Raw genomic sequence first — 19,498 nt, 5'->3', positions numbered from 1 at the left:
AACGTTGGAAGGTTGCAGGTGCATTTGACAAACCAAATGGCATCACTAAGCACTCGAATAAACCGTAACGAGTTTTAAAGGCAGTTTTCCACTCGTCGCCTGGACGAATTCTGATTAAATTGTAAGCACCCCTGAAATATAGCTTTGTGAAAATCTTGGAAGTTTGCAGCCTTTCTATTAGTTCTGGAATTAGTGGCAATGGGTAACGATTTTTTATCGTGATGTTATTCAATGAACGATAATCGATTACAGGTCTGAGAGATCCGTCCTTTTTTTTTACAAAAAACATGGCAGCACTAGCTGGAGAGGTAGAGGGTCTAATGAAAGCCTTTCTAAGGTTGTCATCCAGGTATTCCTTGAGATAACCCAGTTCAGGCTGTGATAATGGGTAAATTCTTGCAGTGGAATTAGATCGATAGGACAAACATAAATTCTATTAGGTGGAAGGGTCTCGGCATTGGTTTTGCTGAAGACATCAGAGAAGTCCATTAAATAAGACGGAACGCCATTGGAGTTTACATTATTTAAAAGAAAGCTATGTGAGGGATAGCAAGTATGTTTACAGTAAGGAGAATCTAAACAAAGTGAAGTTTTGGACCAATGAAAGGTTGGTTGATGGATGTGCAACCATGGTAACCCTAGAACGACTGGGAATAAGGGTGATGGGATGATGTCAAACACAAGATTCTCCATATGTACATTATCACATGTGACTAATAATGGGGCAGTTTGAGACAGTACTGGACCAAAGGAGGATTCGGATCCGTCAATGAAGGTGACAGACGAGGGGTTTTGCTTTAACTCAGAAGGAATTTTATTTAAATTAACAAAACTTAAATCAATAAAATTGCCACAAGCACCAGTGTCGACCATCGGGTCAATGGTGGTCCTATCTTGGTCCCACTGTAAAGTAAGGGTGAGAAAGATGTATTGGTTAATGTTTTGACGAGTTCTGGGTTTTGTCAAGTTTAAACTACTAATATTTAAGTTGTTATCTTCAGTTTTACTCCTTAGAATGGGGCAGGCAGAGACCATGTGGTCAGGGGCGGAACAGTAGAGACATAGATTGTTGCTTCTGCGTCTCTGTCTCTCAGCTGGGGTCAGTGGACCTCTAACTGTACTAACTTCCATAGGAATCTCTTTGGGAGGTGATCTGGACCTCCTGATTGGTGCTGGTTGGTAGTAGTTAGCTCGTTCAGCCTTTCTTTCTCTAATGCGTCTATCAATTGAGAGGGAGAGATGCATGAGATCTTCCAGGGATGCTGGAATTTCAACACGTGCAAGCTCATCCTTGACGGATTCGGATAAACCAATGCGAAACTGATTCCTGAGAGCTATATCTGTCCATAAAGTTTCACGACACCAGCATTTGAACTCTGAGATATAGTCCTCCACTTGTCTCTTTCCCTGTCTCAAGTTCCTGATGGTATTCTCAGCAGTAAGCTGTTTGTTAGGGTCCTCATAGAGTAAAGACATCTCATCTATGAAGGTATTGAGGGCGCCTAGTAGATCGCCGTGCTCTTCAACATAGGCATCTGCCCAGACTCTGGGTTCTCCTTTAAGGTATGAAATTAAAGTCAAAATTCTGACTCTGTCAGAGTAATAAGTCCGTGGACGTAAATGAAACATTAACCGACATGAACTGATAAATTGACGAAAATTTTTCCTGTCACCAGAAAAGCATTCTGGGGGGCAGACTTTAGGTTCTGGTCGCTCCCTGGCTTGAGCAAAATTCTGATTCCTAAGGGCCTCATTTTCTAAACGGAGGTCAGTCAGATTAGCAGTAAGTGTGTCCACATGTTGTGACAATCCCACTAAATGGTTTGCTAGCTCCGCTGGATCCATAATGTTAACGGTTCCGCTATTATGTGAAGATCCTGTCTTATATATTTATCTTGTGATTAACTGGATCTCAACTGCGGAGGTTTCTCAGTGTAAACCAAAAGTCACTCTATAGTATGGTTAAGAGTTAATGGTTTATATCATCACAACCTCAGATAGAGTACCAGCACAATCAAGAAAGCTTATTAACTCATAAGCTTTTATAATGCAGTAACGGTTAAAGTCACAGTCTATGAATAAGTAGGTATATAAGGTTTTTGGTAGCAGTATTACTTAATGTCCCTTACTGAAAGCAGTGCAGATAGAGCCAACACATATATATATATATATATATATCACAAGCTGAGACCATGCACAAGTATATTCAGGCAGGACTTAGATATTGAGATATGCAATTGATAGACAAGTACAGTTCAGCATAGGCTGGAGATCTTAACAACTTGTGTAGAGATACTTGCGGTACTGCTGGTAGAAAGCAGAGATGGCTACATTCAGGTCTGCAGAGTGCTGGTACAGATGGGGAGCCTGAGAAGCTGATGGCTGAAGGGTGAGCTGATCCCAGTCCTGGATGGACAGACTGTGGGCAGAGGGCTGCAGGGAGCGCTGATCCTGGTGCTGGAAGGATGAAGAGAGTGTCTCCTTGATAGCAGGTCCACAGGGCTTTGAGGAGCGGGTCCTGGGTGACGGCAGGGGTCCAACAAAATAGCGGAACACCCTGCCGTCATTGCTACACGTTTAAATAGCCTGCACAGCGCGGGAAACGAGGAAACTTGCTGGGGGCGCGCTTCCGCGTTCCAGCGTGGAACGCAAGCCGCGGCGCACAGGAAGTGACGCGGCAGAGTCAGGGAGACGAGCGCAGCTAACTGTATCAGGTAAGGCTGCGCTCGTCCTGCTCAATATAACGCCAGTAGCGTTACAGTCACAAACAACTTCATCTGTTGCGATGGAGAAATTTGGCTTTGAAAAATGCTTGGATAGGATAATTGGCAAAGAATTAGATGTAAAAATGATCGGAACAGATCGGCACACTGGCATACGAAAATTGTTAAGTGAAAAATACGCACACATAAGACACCAATTTGACATGTGGCATTATGCAAAAAATATAAAAAGCAAATTGACAAAAATTTCCAAAAAAAAAATATATCGTGCAATTTTGAAGTGGATTTCCCCCATAGTGAATCATTTCTATTGGTGTTCTAGAGCATGCGAAGGGAACGAAGATCTTTTCCGTGAACTTTGGCATTCTCTACTACACCATGTGACAAATGTTCACCAATGGAAAATTGACGATGTCGAGCATAAATGCCTACACAGTGAACTCAGTGTGGAAACCCCGACTGTTATGTATCACGTACCTGGTAGCCAGAGCCCGATGGTAGGAGGAGGCCTCTCTTACAGCTCCGGCTCGTGAGCTGCCGGATTGGGAACAGCAGACTCAGGAGCCTGGCGGGGTAGGAGTGCCGGCATGCTGGGTAGGTGAAGCAGGTGCTGACTTCCTCTGGAAGGGTAGACTGGAACTGCTGAAACCAGGGACGAGGGTCAGCGACCCTAATGGAAGGTGAAGGTTCACTGTAGAGGACTGGGAGATGATTAGGTTAAATGACAGCAGACGGAAGCAGAGTCAGGTAAGCCAGGTCACAACAGATGGTTCAGGTAATCAAATGCAGCAGGCAGAAGAGTAATCAGGGTACAAGCAGGAAGGTCTGGCAACGGTAGATCAATCAGAAGAGGTAGTCAAGGGAAGCCGGGTCAGGATCGGAGAGATACGGATGGTCAAACAAGCCGGGTCACAAAGTTCAATCAGAAGTTCAATCAGGTAAACAGGTTCTCAGGTTCAAGTTCAATCAGGGACTGCAGTTCAGACAGCAACTTGCAGGAAGCAAGGACTGAGCTTTTAAAGGCGTTTTGGCGCCAAGGTGGGTTCACGTGCACACGCACGCGCACGTCCCGCTGATGCACGCCGTTGTCTCAGCCCAATGCTGGGCTGACGATTTTGGGAGGTAAGACCCTGATACCGACTGTTCCGTGGTTGACTTTAAATACACCTGCATATCATGGATTATCCTCAATTGTTTTGAATCAACAACTTGATAAGGACATCAAACACCTCACGTATTTTTGTCAGACAGGGGTCATAGAGACGTATCACAGTATGATTTTAAAATATCGTCCAAAAAGAATCCATTTTGGTATAGATTCAATGGATGCAAGAACCAAATTGGCGGCCTTGAGCCACAATCATAATGTGATACGGAAACCTACCATGACTAAAAAACGAGATGAAAGTGGTGCTGAATATTGGGTCGAAAGGAAAAACTTAGAGTTTCCCAGGGGTCGAAAAAAATGGATTGTCAGAAATGTCTATGAGAAGATTAACAATAACCATGCTTTTGCAATACTAGCAGACATGATATCAATCGTGAATGGAAACCTGACAAGTACTTGGCGAAGCAGGAAAATGGAAATGCCCCAAAACATTGCCTCACTAGAAAGGCCGGAAACCAGTCTAGCTGTGAAAGCACACATGTCCCGTTTCCCTACTAGTAAAGACTAATAAATGCCTTCTACTTTTCCTTTTTTTTTACTTTTAATATTGATATAACAGATATATATTTTTTATATATATTGTAAATATGTTTAATATTTTTGGTTAAATTTGTCAACATTTCAATAAAAATTTTGTTTAAAAAAAAGTTTATGGATCTATTATAATATTATTAGAAAAAAAATGTTACATAAAGCATTATTTATAATAAAACACAAAAAATATTGTTATTTTGAATAGAACTCTTTTTATTATGTTAAATTACATACAAAACTTTAATATATTAAAAACCAACCAAAAAAAAAAACAACAACAAAAATAAACATTTTAAATTAGATAATTAATGAAAAGCCATCTCTGATGCATTATAGTCCTCCGAATACATAAATCCAACGTATGTTCCATTTGGATCAGGAAAAAGCAGGCGTATAATGTTAACTGCACATGACGGGATCACCCTCCTGTTACCTTTCCCTAGGAAACCATAGATGCACGATATATATGTCCTATATGCTGTTTTTCTTAATCTCCTAATAAAAAAAATTAAATTGTATCAAAATACAAAAATATTAGTAAAAGGAGAAATATAGTAGTGTAAATAGGATAAACATATATCTTTTTCTATTTACCTGTTGTTATCAGGATCTACCTCTGGTCGTTCCTCTAAAAATACAATATTATTTATTATTCTTATGAGTCGATCTGAAGCTACTACAGTATTGAAAATTTCTGATTCTGTTATGCAATTTTTTCCTTGTGGTATATATCCTTTGACATCATCAATTTCTTGGCAGCAAACGGCTTCAACGTTTGTGGGCATTTCTATGCAATTCTGACATAAACACCAAGTTTTGGTTCCGATTCTGTCATCCTCAGTCACTTGTGATTGGGAGGAATCACTCCTGGTAGAAGAGCCAATGGTCGGGTTGATTGGGAATGCCGGATCGTTTTCTCGTGGTGGATACCTTGATAATAGCTGATTTCTAAGAATATTTCACTACAAAGGAAAAAAAATAATATAGATCCAAAATATCATATATGAATACATATACATATATCTATGTCTGCACATCTATCTAAAAAAAAAAGTTTGTCCAAAATATCATATATGAATATCATATATGAATACATATACATATATCTATGTCTGCACATCTATCTAAAAAAAAAAGTTTGTCTGGTATTATAAAATAACAAGTTATTCCCAAAAAAATAAATAAACTTTGTTTGTAAATATCTAATACTGTTTTTTATGTGTGTGTGTGTGTGCGCCTTAAAAAAAAAATATATATATATATATATATATATTTATATATAGTGATATACTACATATATTACAGTACTGTATTTGAGTAAATTTATATATATATATATATATATATATATATATATATATATATATATATATATATATATATATATATATTGTGAGGGGTTAGCTCGGTAGCGGGGTGTGTGACCCCTTGGATGGGTTCACCACACACTGAACTTATACAGACTGGCAATCAAAAACGGTTGAAAACCAAGTTTCTGGTTTATTTTTCCATCTTGCTGGAAAACAATTGCAAGTATCCAAACAGCATAAACAAAATCAAAACATAAAATAAATCCTAGCCACGCTGGGCGTCTACCTTCCACACAGGAACCTATCTATGAAGTCTAACACAGCCTACCGCTGGATAGACAGTGCTGCTCATACAGCAAACAATAGTCTTTTGATTTTGTTATCACACAGAAAAAACAATGGTCTCCTCACCTCATCAGGCACTGCTCTCCTACTCAAACAGCCTTAGGAGTGATGCAGAAATCAAGTGGTAACCCTCTGGCTATTTATAAAGGCCTTGATTGCTTTATTCTGAACAGCTGAAGTTTTCTAAAGGCCTCTAGCCTTCCTCTGTCTATGTTTGTAGCCGACGCCCGATAATAATCTGTGTATCGTCTAAACAAGGCAGAAATGTATGTCCCGGCAGTGACAACACCCACAGATTTACCTGACTTCCTGTCACATACCCCCCCCTCTTGTTTCAACCCTAGGGTTGGGACACAGGTTGCCAGGCAGGCATGCACTCGGGACAACCCATCTGCATTCCCCATTTCAGCACCAAGGACTCTCTATCCTTCCATGGTTTCAGCAAGTTCACGTGATAGAGCTGCTCAGGTTTTCGTCTTCCTGGTTGACTAATTTTATAATTCACCACTCCCACTTTTTCCAACACTTCATATGGACCCTGCCATTTGGCTAGGAATTTACTCTCGACCGTGGGGACCAACACCAACACCCTATCACCAGGTGTAAAGGAACGGACCTGGGCCCCACGATTGTAAACCCTTTGTTGAGCCAATTGGGCTTGGGCTATATGTTCCTTCACAATCGGCATTACTTGGGCAATTCTGTCTTGCATTTGGGCCACATGTTCAATCACACTTCGATGGGGTGAACTCTCACTCTCCCATGTTTCCCTGGCAATGTCCAGTAGGCCCCGAGGGTGCCTCCCATACAGTAGCTCAAACGGAGAGAACCCTGTGGACGATTGGGGAACCTCTCTTATTGCAAACATTAAATAAGGGAGCAGATAATCCCAATTCTTTCCATCTTTATCCACCACCCTCCTCAACATTTGTTTTAAGGTTTTGTTAAACCTCTCCACTAACCCGTCTGTCTGAGGGTGATATACGGATGTACGTAGTTGGGCCACTTTCAGGAGTTTACAAAGTTCTTTGGTCACCCTAGACATAAACGGGGTGCCCTGGTCAGTTAGGACTTCCTTAGGGAGACCCACACGGCTGAAAACCTGAAATAATTCTTTGGCAATTGTTTTAGCAGAGGTGTTTCGGAGAGGAATCGCTTCTGGGTACCGGGTGGCATAGTCCATTATTACCAAGATGTGCTGGTGCCCTCTAGTGGACTTCAACAAGGGGCCAACCAGGTCCATGGCGATCCTCTCAAAAGGGACCTCTATAATGGGCAGGGGTACCAACGGACTGCGGAAATGTGGCATTGGTGCAGTAATCTGACACACTGGACAGGAAGAGCAGTACAATTCCACTTCTTTAGTGATCCCAGGCCAATAAAACCTCCGGGTGATCCTCTCCCGGGTTTTTTCCGCTCCCAAATGTCCCCCAAGAATATGCCCATGGGCCAGTTCCAAAACCATCTTGCGGTACGGTTTAGGCACTACCAGTTGCTCAATGGTGTCATCTATCCTCTGTGACACTCTATATAACAGGTCCCTTTCAATAATAAAGTAAGGGAGGGCAACCCTCTCGTCAGGATTAACTAACTCCCCATCTACCTTCACTGCATTCTCTCGGGCTCTTAGCAATGTGGGGTCCCTTAATTGCTCAGTGACAAAGTTTTCTCTGTGCACCTCGAGGTCATCAAACCCTATCGGCCGCTGTTCCTCTTCTGAGGTAGCAGGCTCCTCCCTAGGGACTGGTGTTTCCCCTGCTAATACTGAGAATGGAAACTCAGGAGAATCCTCACAGTTAGAGGTTTCTGGAATAGATGGTTCAGACTCAGAAGAACCACCTACTGAGGAATCTGGGCAGTCCCAGAGTTCCCAGAATTTTGGGAAATCCCTTCCCACAATGGCGTCATGTGGCAGTTTGGGAACTAAACCTACCTGGTGACACAAGTTACCGAGTGAGGTTTCAAAGGAAACGGTAGTCACCGGATATTCTCGAGTGTCCCCATGTACACAAACTACAGCCATTTTCCTCGGATGTAAGGTTTTTCCTACCACTAGGTCACTTTTCACTAAAGTGACCAGGCTACCTGAATCCAACAATACCACAACATTTTTACCATCTAGGCACATTCTATATAACGGTTTCTTATTTCCCTTTACTGCAGTGCATGTGGTTGCAAAAAGGGACTGTCGTCTCTCGGTAAGAAAGTCACATTGCATGGGTTCATCACCCGCTGGGCAAACGGCTGCTACATGTCCCTCTTCATGGCAACGGTAACAGATCAACCTTCTGGTCCTCTCCTGTGGGATGGGTCTTCCAGGTCGCTCTCGCCAAACATTAGCAGTAGTCCCGATAGTTCCTCTAGTTGCTCCTTGGTACCTCTCTCCACCCCCGTCCCTTGATGCAGTCTTACCTATAGGTGGGGACGGTCTGGTCTTGGGGTGAAAAGTCTGTGCGTCTCGGGTGGAAGAGGACAAACTCTCCGTTGTTAGGTACCTTTCGACCAGGTCTACAAGTTTGTCTGCAGTATCCGGACCACCATGGTTCACCCATTTCTGCAGAGTGTTAGGAAGAGACCTGAGAAATTTGTCCATGACTACTCGCTCCAAAATTTTTGGTCCGGACAGAGTTTCTGGCTGCAGCCACTTCTTAGCCAAATGGATAAGATCATACATCTGTGACCGAGGTGGCTTCCTCTGCTGATAACTCCAATTGTGGACCCGCTGGGCACGGACATCCAGGGTTACACCAAAACGTGCCAATATTTCCTCTTTTAATCGATCATAGTTCTTTGCGTCTGCAAGCTCTAAATCGAAATATGCTTTTTGGGCTTCTCCAGATAATAGGGGAGCCACTAGTCCAGCCCACCGGTCTTTAGGCCAATTCTCTCTTTCCGCTGCTCTCTCAAACGTGGTCAGAAACATCTCAGGGTCCTCATCTGCAGTCATCTTTGGCAATAAGTGTCGCACCTGAAAAGTCGGTACGTTACTGGCCTGACTCCCAGCCTCGGTCTGCTGTCTCTGAAGTTGTTTCACGATGGCCTCCATTTGCTGCTGGTGTCTCTGTTCCAAGCCTGCAATGCTTTCTTGGTGAGCTTGTTGTTGAGCTGCAATGCTCTCTTGGTGAGCCTGTTGTTGAGCTGCAATGCTCCGCTGCAAAGCTGCATTCGTCTGTTGTTGACTTGCATTTGCCTGTTGTTGATTTGCATTTGCTAAAGCCAGCTGTTTCAGTATCTCCTCCATTTTGGGTTCACTTTAGTTGCCCGCGGCACTCCACCATATGTGAGGGGTTAGCTCGGTAGCGGGGTGTGTGACCCCTTGGATGGGTTCACCACACACTGAACTTATACAGACTGGCAATCAAAAACGGTTGAAAACCAAGTTTCTGGTTTATTTTTCCATCTTGCTGGAAAACAATTGCAAGTATCCAAACAGCATAAACAAAATCAAAACATAAAATAAATCCTAGCCACGCTGGGCGTCTACCTTCCACACAGGAACCTATCTATGAAGTCTAACACAGCCTACCGCTGGATAGACAGTGCTGCTCATACAGCAAACAATAGTCTTTTGATTTTGTTATCACACAGAAAAAACAATGGTCTTCTCACCTCATCAGGCACTGCTCTCCTACTCAAACAGCCTTAGGAGTGATGCAGCAATCAAGTGGTAACCCTCTGGCTATTTATAAAGGCCTTGATTGCTTTATTCTGAACAGCTGAAGTTTTCTAAAGGCCTCTAGCCTTCCTCTGTCTATGTTTGTAGCCGACGCCCGATAATAATCTGTGTATCGTCTAAACAAGGCAGAAATGTATGTCCCGGCAGTGACAACACCCACAGATTTACCTGACTTCCTGTCACAATATATATATATTATATGTATATAGATATTGTATATCTATATGTTTTTTTCTAAATATATTCAAAAATATAAATATCTATGTTTTGTGTGTGTGAGAGTATATCTGTATGTGTATATATATATATATATATATATATATATATATATATATATATATATATATATATATATATTTATTTATTATAAAAACAACTCAAAGAACGTAATAGTTATATTTTGTATGTGTTTATATTTGTTAATATAAAACAAAAAAACAATACATATATTTTGATAGTATATATAGTAAATATATATAGTGGTGGTGTTAAGATATATATATATATATATTTATTTATTTATTATAAAAACAACTCAAAGAACGTAATAGTTATATTTTGTATGTGTTTATATTTGTTAATATAAAACAAAAAAACAATACATATATTTTGATAGTATAAATACATATATATGTATCTATTTATGTAATATTTATTTTAAAAATACACTCATATATATAAATAAATAAAGTTATATATATATACACAAACACAAAAAGATAATGATTATATCACTCTATATATATATATATATATATATATATATATATATATATATATATATATATATATGTGTGTGTGTATGTATGTGTGTATATATATAAATATATATATATATATATATATATATATATATATATATATATATATATATATATATATATACACACACACATACATAAATATCTAAACCAGCATATCAGATTTTATAAATTTTTTATAAAACTCACTAGATAGTTAGATTGATTATATATATATATATATATATATATATATATATATATATATATATATATATATATATATATATATATATATTACACACACACACATATATATATATATATATATATATATATATATATATATATATATATATATATATATATATATATATGTCTATATGTAGTATTAAATCCAAAAAATGAAAAAAAATTAGATACTGTTTATAGAGTTAAAAAATTTGAATGTGTGTTCTGGTGTGCGTGTGTGCATATACATATATACACACACACATGTAATTATATATTTGAATGTATTTATATATAAAAATGTATTTATATCAATACAGTCTTTTATTAAATACACTCAAATATATACAGTGTATTTTTTTTATGTTTTTTATATATAGAGATATACATATATAAATATATATTTTGTGTGTATATCTCTATATACACACAGAAACTGTAAATAATTATTTATATATATATATATATATATATATATATATATATATATATTTTTAAGTCACATTTTATATTAAAATTAAATTATGAAACTTACTCTTTCTTCTTCACTCAATAAGCTGTAGCTTGCTGCTCTTTCCGCAGGAGATCTGGGATCACTCTCCTGAAAATAAAATGAAAAATAATAATTGTATATTTTAACAAAAATATAACAACATATAAAGCTAAATATTATAACAATTTAACTTACCATTTCAATGGTGGATTAGACTTTTCTATCTTGTGAATATTATCTATATTTAATGAAATTAAAAAAAAAGTTTTAAATACTATATGAACAATATTATACTTTATTTAATCATATTTATAATAATTAACATAAAAATGTAAAAGTTAACACATGCTTTTTTTTCTTGTGAAGTTTAAGGCTAAATAGAAATAAATAGAGTAGGATCTGTTAGAAAAAATTCCTTTACAAGGCTTGTCTTATCCTAAACAGGCCTAGAGTCTTTTTATAATAGTGTAGATTTTAGTATCTATTGAATTAATGTTATTTACTATGGGCCAAATTCCCCAAAACGTAGCCTAACTTAAATTTCAGCAGTTAAGTTACACGGCCTTAAAATTTCTACCTAAGTGCCCGATCCACAAAGCACTTACCTAGAAATTACACGCTGTGTAACTTAAGTGCCTCCGTCGCAAGGCGGTCCTCCTCTCCGGGGGGCGTTTACAATTTAAATGAGGCGGTCTCCCGCGCCGGCCGTACTGCGCATGCGTGTGACGTAATTTTCCCGACGTTCAGCGCGCGAACGTAATTTACGCCGGGCTTTGTGGATTGCGACGGGACAATAAAGTTGCGACGGGTGAAAAAAAACACACACACATGTAATTATATATTTGAATGTATTTATATATAAAAATGTATTTATATCAATACAGTCTTTTATTAAATACACTCAAATATATACAGTGTATTTTTTTTATTTTTTTTATATATAGAGATATACATATATAAATATATATTTTGTGTGTATATCTCTATATACACACAGAAACTGTAAATAATTATTTTTATATATATATATATATATATATATATATATATATATATATATATATATATATATATATATATATATACATATATATATATATATATTTTAAGTCACATTTTATATTAAAATTAAATTATGAAACGTACTCTTTCCTCTTCACTCAATAAGCTGTAGCTTGCTGCTCTTTCCGCAGGAGATCTGGGATCACTCTCCTGAAAATAAAATGAAAAATAATAATTGTATATTTTAACAAAAATATAACAACATATAAAGCTAAATATTATAACAATTTAACTTACCATTTCAATGGTGGATTAGACTTTTCTATCTTGTGAATATTATCTATATTTAATGAAATTAAAAAAAAAGTTTTAAATACTATATGAACAATATTATACTTTATTTAATCATATTTATAATAATTAACATAAAAATGTAAAAGTTAACACATGCTTTTTTTTCTTGTGAAGTTTAAGGCTAAATAGAAATAAATAGAGTAGGATCTGTTAGAAAAAATTCCTTTACAAGGCTTGTCTTATCCTAAACAGGCCTAGAGTCTTTTTATAATAGTGTAGATTTTAGTATCTATTGAATTAATGTTATTTACTATGGGCCAAATTCCCAAAAACGTAGCCTAACTTAAATTTCAGCAGTTAAGTTACACGGCCTTAAAATTTCTACCTAAGTGCCCGATCCACAAAGCACTTACCTAGAAATTACACGCCGTGTAACTTAAGTGCCTCCGTCGCAAGGCGGTCCTCCTCTCCGGGGGGCGTTTAAAATTTAAATGAGGCGCGCTCCCGCGCCGGCCGTACTGCGCATGCGTGTGACGTAATTTTCCCGACGTTCAGCGCGCGAACGTAATTTACGCCGGGCTTTGTGGATTGCGACGGGACAATAAAGTTGCGACAGGTGAAAAAAAACTACGCGCCGGGAAAAAAAATAAAAAAATGACAGCGTCGCTCGGCATGCATTCCTGAGGGAGAACTCCATGCCAATTTTCAAATAAAAAACCGGCATGGGTTCCCCCCCCAGGGGCATACCAGGCCCTTAGGTCTGGTATGGGTTGTAGGGAAACCCCCCCTACGCCGAAAAATCGACGTAGGGGGTCCCCCTACAATCCATACCAGACCCATATCCAAAGCACGCTACCCGGCCGGTCAGGAAAGGGAGTGGGGACGAGCGAGCGCCCCCCCCTCCTGAGCTGTGCCAGGCCGCATGCCCTCAACATGGGGGGGTTGGGTGCTCTGGGGCAGGGGGGCGCACTGCGGGCCCCCCCACCCCAGAGCACCCTGTCCCCATGTTGATGAGGACAGGACCTCTTCCCGACAACCCTTGCCGTTGGTTTTCGGGGTCTGCGGGCGGGGGCTTATCGGAATCTGGGAGTCCCCTCAAATAAGGGGGCCCCCAGATACCGGCCCCCCACCCTAAGTGAATGGATATGGGGTACATCGTACCCCTACCCATTCACCTGGAGGCAAAGTGATAGTTATTAAACACACAACACAAGGGTTTTTAAAATAATTTATTAGTCTGCTCCGGAGGCCCCCCCTGTCTTCTTTAGCTCTAATACCAGGGGGGGCTTCTTCTTCCACTCTCCGGGGGTCTTCTCCGCTCTCCGGGGGGGGTTTCTTCTTCCGCTCTCCGGGGGGGGGTCTTCTCCGCTCTCCGGGGGGGTCTTCTCCGCTCTCCGGGGGTCTTCTTCTATCTTTGCCGCTCTCCGCTGTTGGCTCGGCGCACCCCGGTTCTTCTCCAGCTGTCCGGTGCCTTCTCCTTCAGCACTGGCTGCCTGCTATCTTCGTGTGTTAGCTCAAATACTAGCAGGCAGCCAGCGCGGTCTTCTGTGACATCATGTTCTGTTCTTCTCCCTTCTTCCGATGTTGACTCGACGCCTCTTCTCACTGCAATGATGGAAGCGCGCCTTGCATCCCATTTATATAGGCATCACCGTCCCATCATGCTCCGGTAGGTACCCACGTGGTGGGTGTACGTGGGTAGGCACCCACCACGTGGGTACCTACCGGAGCATGATGGGACGGTGATGCCTATATAAATGGGATGCAAGGCACGCTTCCATCATTGCAGTGAGAAGAGGCGTCGAGTCAACATCGGAAGAAGGGAGAAGAACAGAACATGACGTCACAGAAGACCGCGCTGGCTGCCTGCTAGTATTTGAGCTAACACACGAAGATAGCAGGCAGCCAGCGCTGAAGGAGAAGGCACCGGACAGCTGGAGAAGAACCGGGGTGCGCCAAGTCAACAGCGGAGAGCGGCGAAGATAGAAGAAGACCCCCTGAGAGCGGAGAAGACCCCCCCCCGGAGAGCGGAAGAAGAAACCCCCCCCCCCGGAGAGCGGAAGAAGAAACCCCCCCCGGAGAGCGGAAGAAGAAACCCCCCCCCGGAGAGCGGAGAAGACCCCCGGAGAGTGGAAGAAGAAGCCCCCCCTGGTATTAGAGCTAAAGAAGACAGGGGGGGCCTCCGGAGCAGACTAATAAATTATTTTAAAAACCCTTGTGTTGTGTGTTTAATAACTATCACTTTGCCTCCAGGTGAATGGGTAGGGGTACGATGTACCCCATATCCATTCACTTAGGGTGGGGGGCCGGTATCTGGGGGCCCCCTTATTTGAGGGGACTCCCAGATTCCGATAAGCCCCCGCCCGCAGACCCCGACAACCAACGGCAAGGGTTGTCGGGAAGAGGTCCTGTCCTCATCAACATGGGGACAGGGTGCTCTGGGGTGGGGGGGCCCGCAGTGCGCCCCCCTGCCCCAGAGCACCCAACCCCCCCATGTTGAGGGCATGCAGCCTGGCACGGTTTAGGAGGGGGGGGGGGCGCTCGCTCATCCCCACTCCCTTTCCTGACCGGCCGGGTAGCGTGCTTTGGATACGGGTCTGGTATGGATTGTAGGGGGACCCCCTACGTCGAATTTTCGGCGTAGGGGGGGTCTCCTTACAACCCATACCAGACCTAAGGGCCTGGTATGCTCCTGGGGGGGGGAACCCATGCCGGTTTTGATTTTACAAATTGCCGTGGAGTTCTCCCTCGGGAATGCATAACAAATGCCGTCGCTTGAATGGGCTTTTACATGGTGTGACTAATTTTCCACATTGTAAAACCAGCCCTAGTTTTGCGCAAGCAAATCGGAACTTACGCAGAAATCACAATGCTGAAATGCTTTGTGGATCTGCTTAAGTCCTCATTTGCATACTCAAAGCGGCATTTCAATGAGAAATGCCCCCAGCGGCGGATGCGGTACTGCATCCTAAGATCTGACCGTGTAAGGCCCCATACACACGATAGAATCCATCCGCAGATAAATCCCAGCAAATGGGTTTCTGCGGATAGATCCTATGGTGTGTACACGCCAGCGGATCTGTTTCCGCGGAGAAATCTCCTCTGGGATGGATTCCAGCAGATCGGATATTTGCTGACATGCACAACAAATCCATCTGCTGGAATCCATCCCAACGGATGGATCCGCTCGTCTGTACAGACTCACCGGATCCATCCGTCCAAAGGGATTCCCCGCACGCGTCGTAATGATTTGACGCATGCGTGGAATTCCTTATATGACAGCGTCGCGCTCCGGTCGCCGCGTCATAATCGCAGCGACGGCGCGAAACGTCATCGCCAGAGGATTTCGGCGCGGATTTCAATGCGATGGTGTGTACACTCCATCGCATAGAAATCTGCGGAAATCTTTGAGAGGATTTATCCGTGGAAACGGTCCGCTGGACCGTATCCGCGGATAAATTCTCTCGTGTGTATGGGGCCTAAGTGTCTTACACATGTCAGATCTTCTGCCTAACTTTGCAAAAAGCCTTTTGAGGATCGTTTCCAAAGTTAGGCACACAGGGCCAAATTCCCAAAAGAGATACGCAGACTTAACTCAAGTTTTCTAAATTTACATGGCGCATATATTTGCGCACGATCTTCAAAACGAGTTAAGCCAAGATTTCCGTATTTTCAGCCGTACCTAAATTAGTTACACCTGCCCATCCCCGGGCGCAAATTACGCTAGTCTCGCCGCTGTTTTTGATAGGCAAAGATGCAAATGAGGGAGTTAGGGCGATTCTCAAAATTAAGTGTGTGCGCCGTATTTTCCGCCCTGTGCGCACCTGTTAGTTTCCCTGACTAAATTTCCACATTATAAAACCAGCCCTAATTTTACACATGCTGTGGAAGGGTTTGCTGTAGGTAGTGACTAGAGCTTAGAGCTATAGTTGAGAAGGATCTTTGTTGAAAAATGCCAGGGCCAGCTATGATTCTGACGGCACTTGCCGCCTTACAGGCACAAAGGAGGAGGAGGGCACAGAGGAGGAGGATGAGGGCACAGGCGAGAGTTTATCGGCCACGGCGTGATCTTTTCCAAATGCCAGATTATGAGGTGTATGGCAACTACAGGTTTGATAGGGAAGCCATCCTGGAGATCACTAGACATGTGCACAGCAAAAATTTTCGTTTATTTCTGTTTCGTTTCTGTTCGTTTATCGTGATTCGTAACGAGTCGTAATTTCGTAAGACGTTAGTTATCGTATTAGTACTCTTTAGAATTTTCGTAACACTCTTTTTTCCGTTTCCGTTTTTTTCTGTTAGTTTATTTTTCGTTGAATCGAGATTCGTATTTTCGTTATATTTTGTATTCTGCCGCGTTCGTATTTTTAAAATGATTTTATTCGTTCCTTCGTTTTTACGTTAGTTTAATTTTCGTTGTTTTGTTATTCGTATTTACATTATATTTTCCATCATGCCGCATTCGTATTTTCGTAAAGAAATATATTTTCGTTGATTTATGATCATTCATATTTTCATGTCTAATTTCCTTTGATTGTAAAAACGTACTTTTGTAGATTTTATTGCATTCGTAATTCTGTTAGAATACATTTTACGTTTATTCGACACACTACTCGTCGTAATTTTGTAATTCGGATTTTACTGTGATTGACTTGACTGTCTTAGTTAGCACACACACCCTGTCTAGAATGAAGTCTGACGTAGAAGAAAACTAAAATATGTCAGATATTACAAATACAAATCTAGAAATTAGATGCACTGCAGTCTAACACAGAAAAAGACACAAGGAGCCAGGAGGTAATGAGAAAGAAGCTCATTGGGGGAAGGAACAAACCTCTTCAGAGGAAAGGGACAGCGCTCAGTGGCTATTGGTCAATGTCCAGAAATATTTCAGTACTAACGAAAGCTAATTTACATTATTTTGTATTTTCGTTGTTTTCATTTCAGTTTTCCGAAGATTCGTAATTTATTTTTCGTTAGTTTTGATTTTCGTTTTTTAGTCTTTGTTCGGCATTTCGTTTTCTTTTCGGTCTTCGAATATTAGTAAGTTTGCATTTTCGTTCATTTTGTTTTTCGTAATTTTTTTTTTTTTTGGGTTCGGTATTTTCGTTGTTTCTATGTTTTCGTTTCTTTCATCATTCGTATCTTCGTTGTTTTTCATATTCGTTATTTTGAAAATATCGTTATTCGTTATCAATTGCGCTAAACCATTCGTTCATTCGTATGTTAACGAATCAACTAAAATAACGAAAATTGACGGAAAACGTATTCGTAACTTAAAAAATTGCACATGCCTAGAGATCACCCAACTACTTCATGAGGATCTTATCACCCCAACCAGACGCTCCCATGCCCTGACACCTCTACATAAAGTGATGGCAACCCTCCATTTTTTATCCAGTGGCTCATTCCAGCGTGCATCTGGAGGTCTGGCTGGGATGGTGCAGTCGACAATGAGCCGATGTGTCCATCAGGTGGTCCCTGCCATACTGCGGCGCATGACCAACCAGTTTGTGATGCCCACCCAGGAGGAGCAGCGTCTGCAAGCCATGACAGACTTCTACAGCATTGCTGGCTTCCCAAGGACCATCGGGGCGATAGACTGCACCCATGTGGCACTACAGCCCCCCCATGAAACTGAACACCTGTTCAGAAACAGGAAAGGCTGGCATTCGATCAACGTCCAGATGATCGTAGATGCCCATGGCCTCATCTGGCACGTTTGTGCCAAGTTTCCAGGGTCGTGCCACGACAGACCAAGATCTACCAAGACTTGGAGCAGAATGTGTATGGAGACAGCTGGCTGATTGGTGAGTGACATTGGTGTCAGGTATGCCCCCCCCATGATGCAGACATCACAAGGGACACATGCATGACTAATATCCTCCTGTCTTTTCCCTTACAGGTGACTCTGGATATGCGTTGGGACCCCACCTGATGACCCCCTTTAGGAACCCCCAAACACCCGGAGAACGCAAATTCAATGAGGTGCACATCCAGACCCGGTCAATAGTAGAGCGGACATTTGGCCTTCTCAAGTCGAGATTCAGATGCCTTGACAAGACTGGGGGTACACTCTTGTATTGCCCAGACTTTGTCTGCCAAATTATTGGGGCACGTTGCATCCTCCATAATTTTGCTCTGAGAAGGGGCCTGCATGTTGAGTTATGTCCTGACCTAACCCCCCACCCAGGCAATCCCCCCCCCAAACCCCTCTACCCGATCTGCTGAGGGCCAGGCAATAAGGAGACAACTGGCTGAAGGCATCTTTGCCCAGTAAATGGACCCTAATTATCTATATTTTTTTGCTTTGCCCAGAAAAAATCACAGAGATTATGTGACCTTTAAATATTTTCTTTGTACATAAAATGCACATTACTTATATGACAATGAGAATGTTTTTTTTGGTACAAAACGCACATTAATTATCTCACAATGAGAATGCATGAATGCACGTCACTGTGGTCCCTAGCACAGACACATCACATGCACATCGAATTGGATTAGATCCAAGTACCCCCCCCCCTTTGGTACTTGGGAGCAGTAACGCCCCGCCACGGCTCCAATTATGTCACTGTGCATTCATACACCATTCAGGAACCTAGGATGACTTCTCCCTGGTCCTGGGGATCCCTACTCCACCAAAACTGAGGGTGACACCCTTATGTTTTCAGGAATGCCACCCCCCCCCCACATTCACACATCATTCACACACATAAACCAAATCATAAGTACAGTATAAAAAAAAAAAAAAAAATCAAAAGTACCCCTGCAACTTAAGGATGTTGCCGAGTGCTCCTTCTGGACTGCCCACGGGCACGGGCACGGCCACGGGGACGGCCACGGCCGACTGGGGGATCTTCACGGGGGGGGGTCTGTGCAGGGGAGGGAGTATTTTCATGGGGGGGTCTGTGCAGGGGAGGGAGTATTTTCATGGGGGGGGCTGTGCAGGGGAGGGAGTATTTTCATGGGGGGGGTCTGT

At 41.8% G+C, this 19,498-nt stretch overlaps 1 long non-coding RNA gene across 1 annotated transcript; it reads right to left on the bottom strand.

Moving 5' to 3' along the window:
• Positions 1 to 4,614: 4,614 nt before the first annotated feature.
• Positions 4,615 to 12,564, bottom strand: LOC120936252. The gene is made up of 3 exons (XR_005748597.1): positions 12,520 to 12,564; positions 12,367 to 12,432; positions 4,615 to 5,387 (listed from the first exon to the last, which is right to left on the bottom strand). It is a non-coding gene; the product is annotated as an uncharacterized LOC120936252 (long non-coding RNA).
• Positions 12,565 to 19,498: the final 6,934 nt, after the last annotated feature.

This window comes from Rana temporaria, chromosome 4 (genome assembly GCF_905171775.1).
Source record: "Rana temporaria chromosome 4, aRanTem1.1, whole genome shotgun sequence".
Lineage (NCBI taxonomy): Eukaryota > Metazoa > Chordata > Amphibia > Anura > Ranidae > Rana > Rana temporaria.
The sequence above is the reverse complement of the archived record's forward strand: the minus strand, read 5'-3'. Positions and strand labels throughout refer to the sequence as shown.